Genomic DNA, 7,425 nt, shown 5'->3' with positions numbered 1-7,425 from the left:
CCCAAGAGATAAATGCTCAAGCTATTGCATATAGAACGGAAGTGGTTGTTAGGCACGCGTTCATAGGCGAGAATGATGATGAGTGTCACGGATCATCACATTCATTAGGTTGAAGTACGAGTAAATATCTTGGAATAAGAATAAGCTTGAATTGAATAGAAAAACAATAGTACTTTGGATTAATTCATGAGGAACAGCAGAGCTCCACACCTTAATCTATGGGGTGTAGAAACTCCACCATTGAAAAATACATAAGTGAAAGTGGTCAAGGGATGGCCGAATGGCCAGCCCCCTAAACGTGATCTCTGAACATAAAATTATTCAAAAGATGTGAAATAAATCACTAAAAGTAGTTTTTATACTAAACTAGTAGCTAGGGTTACATAAGATGAGTAAATGATGCAGAAATCCACTTTCGGGCCCACTTGGTGTGTGCTTGGGCTGAGCATTGAGCTTTCATGTGTAGAGACTCTTTTTGGAGTTAAACGCCAGGTTGTAGCCTGTTTCTGGCGTTTAACTCCAGAATAGGGCAGGAAGTTGGTGTTTGAACGCCAATTTGCGTCATCAAAACTCAGGAAAAGTATGGACTATTATATATTTTTGGAAAGCCCTGGATGTCTACTTTTCAACGCATTTAATAGCGCACCAATTGGGTTTCTGTAGCTCCATAAAATCCATTTTGAGTGCAGGGAGGTCAGAATCCAACAGCATGTGCAGTCTTTCTTCAGCCTCTGAATCAGATTTTTGCTCAAGTCCCTCAATTTCAGTCAGAAATTACCTGAAATCACAGAAAAACACACAAACTCACAGTGAAGTCTAGAAATGTGATTTTTATTTAAAAACTAATAAAAATATACTAAAAACTAACTAAATCATACTAAAAACTATGTAAAAACAATGCCAAAAAGCGTATAAATTATCCGCTCATCACAACACCAAACTTAAATTGTTGCTTGTCCCCAAGAAACTAAAAATCAAATAAGACAAAAAGAAGAGAATATACTATAAATTCCAAAATATCAATGAAACTTAGCTCCAATTTAGATGAGCGGGGTTAGTAGCTTTTTGCCTCTGAACAGTTTTGGCATCTCACTTTATCCTTTGAAGTTTAGAATGATTGGCATCTATAAGAACTTAGAATTTAGATAGTGTTATTGATTCTCCTAGTTCAGTATGTTAATTCTTGAACACATCTACTTTATGAGTCTTGGCCGTGGCCGTAAGCACTTTATTTTCCAGTATTACCATCAGATACATAAATGCCACAGACACATAATTGGGTGAACCTTTTCAGATTGTGACTCAGCTTTGCTAAAGTCCCCAATTAGAGGTGCCCAGGGTTCTTAAGCACACTCTTTTTTTACTTTGGACCTCGACTTTAACCGCTCAGTCTCAAGCTTTTCACTTGACACCTTCACGCCACAAGCACATGGTTAGTGACAGCTTGGTTTAGCCGCTTAGGCCAGGATTTTATTCCTTTGGGCCCTCCTATCCACTGATGCTCAAAGCCTTGGATCCTTTTTACCCTTACCTTTTGGTTTAAAGGGTTATTGACTTTTTGCTCTTGCCTTTTGGTTTAAAGAGCTATTGGCTTTTTCTGCTTGCTTTTTCTTTTTTTTTTCTCTCTTTTTTTTTTCTGCAAGCTTTTGTATTCACTGCTTTTTCTTGCTTCAAGAATCAATTTTATGATTTTTCAGATTATCAATAACCTTTCTCCTTTTCATCATTATTTCAAGAGCCAGCAAATTTAACATTCATAAACAACAAATTCAAAAAATATGCACTGTTCAAGCATTCATTCAGAAAACAAAAAGTGTTGCCACCACAACAAAATAATTAAACTTTAGCTCAAGGATGAATTCAAAATCATGTACTTCTTGTTCTTTTGTTTTTAGAATATTTTTCATTTAAGAAAGGTGATGGATTCATAGGACATTCATAGCTTTAAGGCATAGACACTAGACACTAATGATCATGTAATAAGACACAAACATAAATAAAAATAAAGCATAGAGAACGAAAACATAAAAAATTAACTAGACAAGGAGATTAAGGAACGGGTTTACCTTAGTGAGGGTGGCATCTTCTTCCTCTTGAAGAACCAATAGTGTTCTTGAGCTCCTCTATGTCTCTTCCTTGCCTTTGTTGCTCCTCCCTCATAGCTCTTTGATCTTCTCTAATCTCATGGAGAATGATGGAGTGCTCTTGGTGCTCCATCCTTAATTGTCCCATGTTGGAACTTAATTCTCCTAGGGAGGTGTTGATTTACTCCTAATAGTTTTGTGGAGGAAAGTGCATCCCTTGAGGCATCTCAGGGATTTCATGATGAGGAATTTCCTCATGCTCTTGTTGAGGTCCATGAGTGGGCTCTCTTGTTTGCTCTATCCTTTTCTTAGTGATGGGCTTGTCCTCATCAATGAGGATGTCTCCCTCTATGTCAATTCCATCTGAATTGCAGAGGTGACAAATGAGGTGAGGAGAGGCTAACCTTGCTAAAGTGGAGGACTTGTCAGCCACCTTGTAGAGTTCTTGAGGTATAATCTCATGAACTTCCACTTCCTCCCCAATCATGATACTATGGATCATGATGGCCCAATCAACAGTTACTTCGGATCGGTTGCTAGTAGGAATGATAGAGCGTTGGATGAACTCCAACCATCCTCTAGCTATAGGCTTAAGGTATCATCTTCTCAATTGAACCGGATTGCTTCTGGAGTCAACTTTCCATTGAGCTCCTTCCACACATATGTCCATGAAGACTTGGTCCAACCTTAGGGGTGTGCATTTTCTTGCATCATTGGCAAGTTGAACGCCAACCTTACATTCTCCGGACTGAAATCTAAGTATTTCCCCCGAACCATTGTAAGCCAATTCTTTGGATTCGGGTTCATACTTTGATCATGGTTCCTAGTGATCCATGCGTTTGTATAGAACTCTTGAACCATTAGGATTCCGACTTATTGAATAGGATTGGAGAGTACTTCCCATCCTCTTCTTCTAATCTCTTGTCGGATCTCTGAATATTCGCCCTTTTTGAGCTTAAAAGGGACCTCAGGGATCACCTTTTTCTTGGTCACAACTTCATAAAAGTGGTCTTGATGGACCTTTGAGATGAATCTCTCCATCTTCCATGACTCAGAGGTGGAAGCAATTGCCTTCCCTTTCCTCTTTCTTGAGGTTTCTCTGGCCTTAGGTGCCATTAATGGTTATGGAAAAACAAAAAGCAATGCTTTTGCCACACCAAACTTAAAATGCTTGCTCGTCCTCGAGCAAAAGAAGAAGAAAAATAGTAGAAGAAGAAGAAAATGGAGGAGATGGAGGGGAATAGTGTATTCGGCCAAGGGGGAAAGAAGTGTTTGTAATATGTGAAAATGAGGTAGTGTTGAGGGGTTTATATATGGGTGGGGGAAGGGTTAGGTTTCGTGTATTAGGGTTAGGTTTGGGAGGAAAAGGATTTTGAATTTGGAGGTAGGTGGGGGTTTTTGGGGAAGGGTGGATGGATGTGAGTGGTGAAGAGTGTTATGAAAGGGTGTGAAGAGGAGAGAAGAAGAGGTGGGGTAGGTGGAGATCCTGTGGGGTCCACAGATCCTGAGGGGTCAAGGACTTAACATCCCTGCTCCATTTAGGCATGCAAAACGCCCTTAGAGTGCACTTCTGGCGTTAAACGCCACGTTGCTGCTTGTTTCTGGCGTTTAACGCCAGCTTTTCTCCCATTCTTGGAGTTAAACGCCAATTAGATGCTCTGTTCTGGCGTTAAACGCCAGTCTGGTGCCTTTTTCTGGTGTTAAATACCCAGAATGGTGCCAGACTGGACGTTTAATGCCCATTCTGCTATTCTTACTGGCGTTTAAACGCCAGTAAGCTCTTCCTCCAGGGTGAGCTATTTTTCATTCTGTTTTTTATTCTATTTTTGATTTTTCAGTTGTTTTTGTGACTTCACATGATCATCAACCTAAAGAAAACATAAAGTAGCAATGGAAAATAAATAGATATAATTAAATAGCATTGGGTTGCCTCCCAACAAGCATTTCTTTAATCTCAATAGCTTGACAGTGAGCTCTCATGGAGCCTCACAGATAATCAGAGCAGGGTTGGGGCCTCTCAACACCAAACTTGGAGTTTGGTTGTGGCCTCCCAACACCAAACTTAGAGTTTGAATGTGGGGGGTTTTGTTTGACTCTGTATTGAGAGAAGCTTGTCATGCTTCCTCTCCATGGTTATAGAAGGAGACCCTTGAGTCTTAAATACATGGTAGTCCTCATTCAACTGAAGGACCAAATCTCCTCTGTCAACATCAATCACAGCGTTTGTTGTGACTAGGAAGGGTCTACCAAGGATGATGGATTCATCCTCATCCTTTCCAGTGTCTAGGATTATGAAATCAGCAGGGATGTAAATGCCTTCAACCTTTACTAGCACATCCTCTACTAGTCCATAAGCCTGTTTCATTGATTTGTCTGCCATCTCTAGTGAGATTCTTACAGCTTGTACCTTAAAGATTCCCAGTTTCTCCATTACAGAGAGTGGCATGAGGTTTATCCCTGACCCCAGGTCACACAGAGCCTTCTCAAAGGTCATGGTGCCTATGGTACAAAGTATAAAGAATTTTTCGGGATCTGGTTTCTTCTGAGGTAATGTCTGCCTCATTAATGCACTCAGTTCCTTGGTGAACAAGGGGGGTTCATCCTCCAAAGTCTCATTTCCAAATAACTTGGCATTCAACTTCATGATTGCTCCTAGATACTTAGCAGCTTGCTCTTCAGTGATGTCTTCATCCTCTTTAGAGGAAGAATATTCATCAGAGCTCATGAATGGCAGAAGGAAGTTCAATGGAATCTCTATGGTCTCTGTTTGAGCCTCAGATTCTTTTTGTTCCTCAAAGGGAAATTTCTTTCTGTCCAGAGGACGTCCCATGAGGCTTTTCTCACTGGGACTTACGTCCTCCTCACTCTCTCTAGGTTCGGCCATATTGGTCATGGTTATGGCCTTGCACTCTCTCTTGGGGTTTTCTTCTGTATTGCTTGGGAGAGTACTGGGAGGAGTTTCAGTAATCTTCTTACTCAGCTGATCCACCCGTGCCTCCAAATTTCTAATGGAGGAGCTTGTTTCATTCATGAAACTTAGTGTGGTCTTGGATAGATCAGAGACTATGGTTGCCAGGCCAAAATGGCTCTGTTCAGAATTCTCTGTTTGTTGCTGAGAAGATGATGGAAAAGGCTTGCTATTGCTAAACCTATTTCTTCCCCCATTATTATTGAAGCTTTGTTGAGGCTTCTGTTGGTCCTTCCATGAGAAATTTGGATGATTTCTCCAAGAAAGATTATAGGTGTTTTCATAGGGTTCTCCCATGTAATTCACCTCTGCCATTACAGGATTCTCAGGATCATAAGCTTCTTCTTCAGAAGATGCTTCTTTAGTACTGTTGGATGCAGCTTGCAATCCATTTAGACTCTGAGAAATCATATTGACTTGCTGAGTCAATATTTTGTTCTGAGCCAATATGGCATTCAGGGTATCAATTTCAAGAACTCCCTTCTTCTGAGGTGTCCCATTGTTCACAGGATTCCTCTTAGAGGTGTACATGAACTGGTTATTTGCAACCATTTCAATGAGTTCCTGAGCTTCTGCAGGGATTTTCAGATGAAGAATCCTCCTGCAGAATGGTCCAATGACATTTTTGACAACTCAGACAGACCATCATAGAATATACATATGATGCTCCATTCTAGAAGCATGTCAGTAGGACACCTTTTGATCAGTTGCTTATATCTTTCCCAAGTTTCATAGAGGGATTCTCCTTCCTTCTGTCTGAAGCTTTGGATTTCCACTCTAAGCTTGCTCATCTTTTGAGGTGGAAAGAATTTGGCCAGAAAAGCACTGACCAGCTTATCCCAAGAGTTCAGGCTATCCTTAGGTTGTGAATCCAACTATGTTCTAGCTCTGTCTCTTATAGCAAAAGGGAAAAGCATAAGCCTGTAGACCTCGAGATCAACTCCATTGGTCTTGACAGTGTCACAGATTTGCAAGAATTCAGCTAAAAACTGATGAGGATCTTCCATTGGAAGTCCATGAAACTTGCAATTCTGCTGCATTAGAGAAACCAATTGAGGCTTAAGCTCAAAATTGTTTGCTCCAATTGCAGGAAGTGAGATGCTTCTTCCATAGAAGTTAGAAGAGGGTGCAATAAAGTCACCAAGCATCTTCCTTGCATCTCCACCATTGTTATTAGGTTCGGCCATGTCTCCCTCTTTTTCAAAAATTTCTGTCAGGTTCTCTCCAGAGAGTTGTGCTTTAGCTTCCCTTAGCTTCCTCTTCAGAGTCCTTTCAGGTTCAGGATCAGCTTCAACAAGAATATTCTTATCCTTGTTCCTGCTCATATGAAAAAGAAGAGAACAGAAAAAAAAATATGGAATCCTCTATGTCACAGTATAGAGATTCCTTATGTGAGTATAAGAAGAGAAGAATAGAAGAAGGAAAGAGAAAAATTCGAACACAGAGAAAAAGATGGGGTTCGAATTTTGGGTGGGAGAGAAGTGTTAGTAGATAAATAAATAGAAGGAGATATGAGAGGGGGAGAGAATTTGAATTTAATTTAAAATAAAAGGAAAATATTTTTGTTTTTATTTCAAATATTAGTTAGAATTTGAAAATTAAAAAGAGAAATAAAATTAAAATTAAAATTTAAAACAATTAGTTAATTAAAAAGAATTTTGAAAAAAAGGGTGAGGAGTTTTCGAAAATTAGAGAGAGAAAATTAGTTAGGTAGTTTTGAAAAAGATAAGAATCAAACAAAAAGATGAGATTAATTGAAAAAGATTTAAAAATCAATTTTTAAAGGATAAGAAGTTGGAAAAGATTTTGAAGTTGATTTTGAAAAAGATGTGATTTGAAATTTATTTTTGAAAGAGATTTGAGAAAGAAATGTAAAAAGATTTGATTTTGAAAATTGAAGTTGATTACTTGACTAACAAGAAACTAAAAGATATGATTCTAAAATTTAAAGATTGAACCTTTCTTAATAGGCAAGTAACAAACTTTAAAAGTTTTGAATCAATCACATTAATTGTTAGTAAAGATTTTGAAAATAATTTTTTTTAAAGTTTTCGAAAATATTAATAAAAAAAAAGATGAGAAAGATTTGATTTTTGAAAAGGTTTTGAAAAGATAGGATTTTTAAATTGAAAATTTGACTTGACTCATAAGAAACAACTAAATTTTAAAAATTTTTTACTAAGTCAAACCAAATTTTCGAAATTTAATTGTAAATAAGGGAAAGATATTTTTTTTATTTTTGATTTTTAATGAGGAGAGAGAAAAATATCAAAATGACTCAAAACATGAAAATTTAAGATCAAAATAAAAAAATATGCATGCAAGAACACTTTGAATGTCAAGATGAACACCAAGAACACTTTGAATGTCAAG

General features: G+C 38.1%; 1 non-coding gene across 1 annotated transcript; it reads left to right on the top strand.

Annotated features, from left to right (window-relative positions):
* The first annotated feature begins 5,729 nt into the window (after window positions 1-5,729).
* LOC148544881 (small nucleolar RNA R71) lies at window positions 5,730-5,837 on the top strand. Its single transcript, XR_015901746.1, has one exon. It is a non-coding gene; the product is annotated as a small nucleolar RNA R71 (small nucleolar RNA).
* Window positions 5,838-7,425: the final 1,588 nt, after the last annotated feature.

Source organism: Arachis ipaensis, chromosome B9 (assembly GCF_059453495.1).
Source record: "Arachis ipaensis isolate K30076 ecotype BB chromosome B9, ASM5945349v1, whole genome shotgun sequence".
In the NCBI taxonomy this organism is placed as follows: domain Eukaryota; kingdom Viridiplantae; phylum Streptophyta; class Magnoliopsida; order Fabales; family Fabaceae; genus Arachis; species Arachis ipaensis.
Note: the sequence above shows the minus strand (reverse complement) of the source record. Positions and strands in the feature narration are given on the sequence as shown.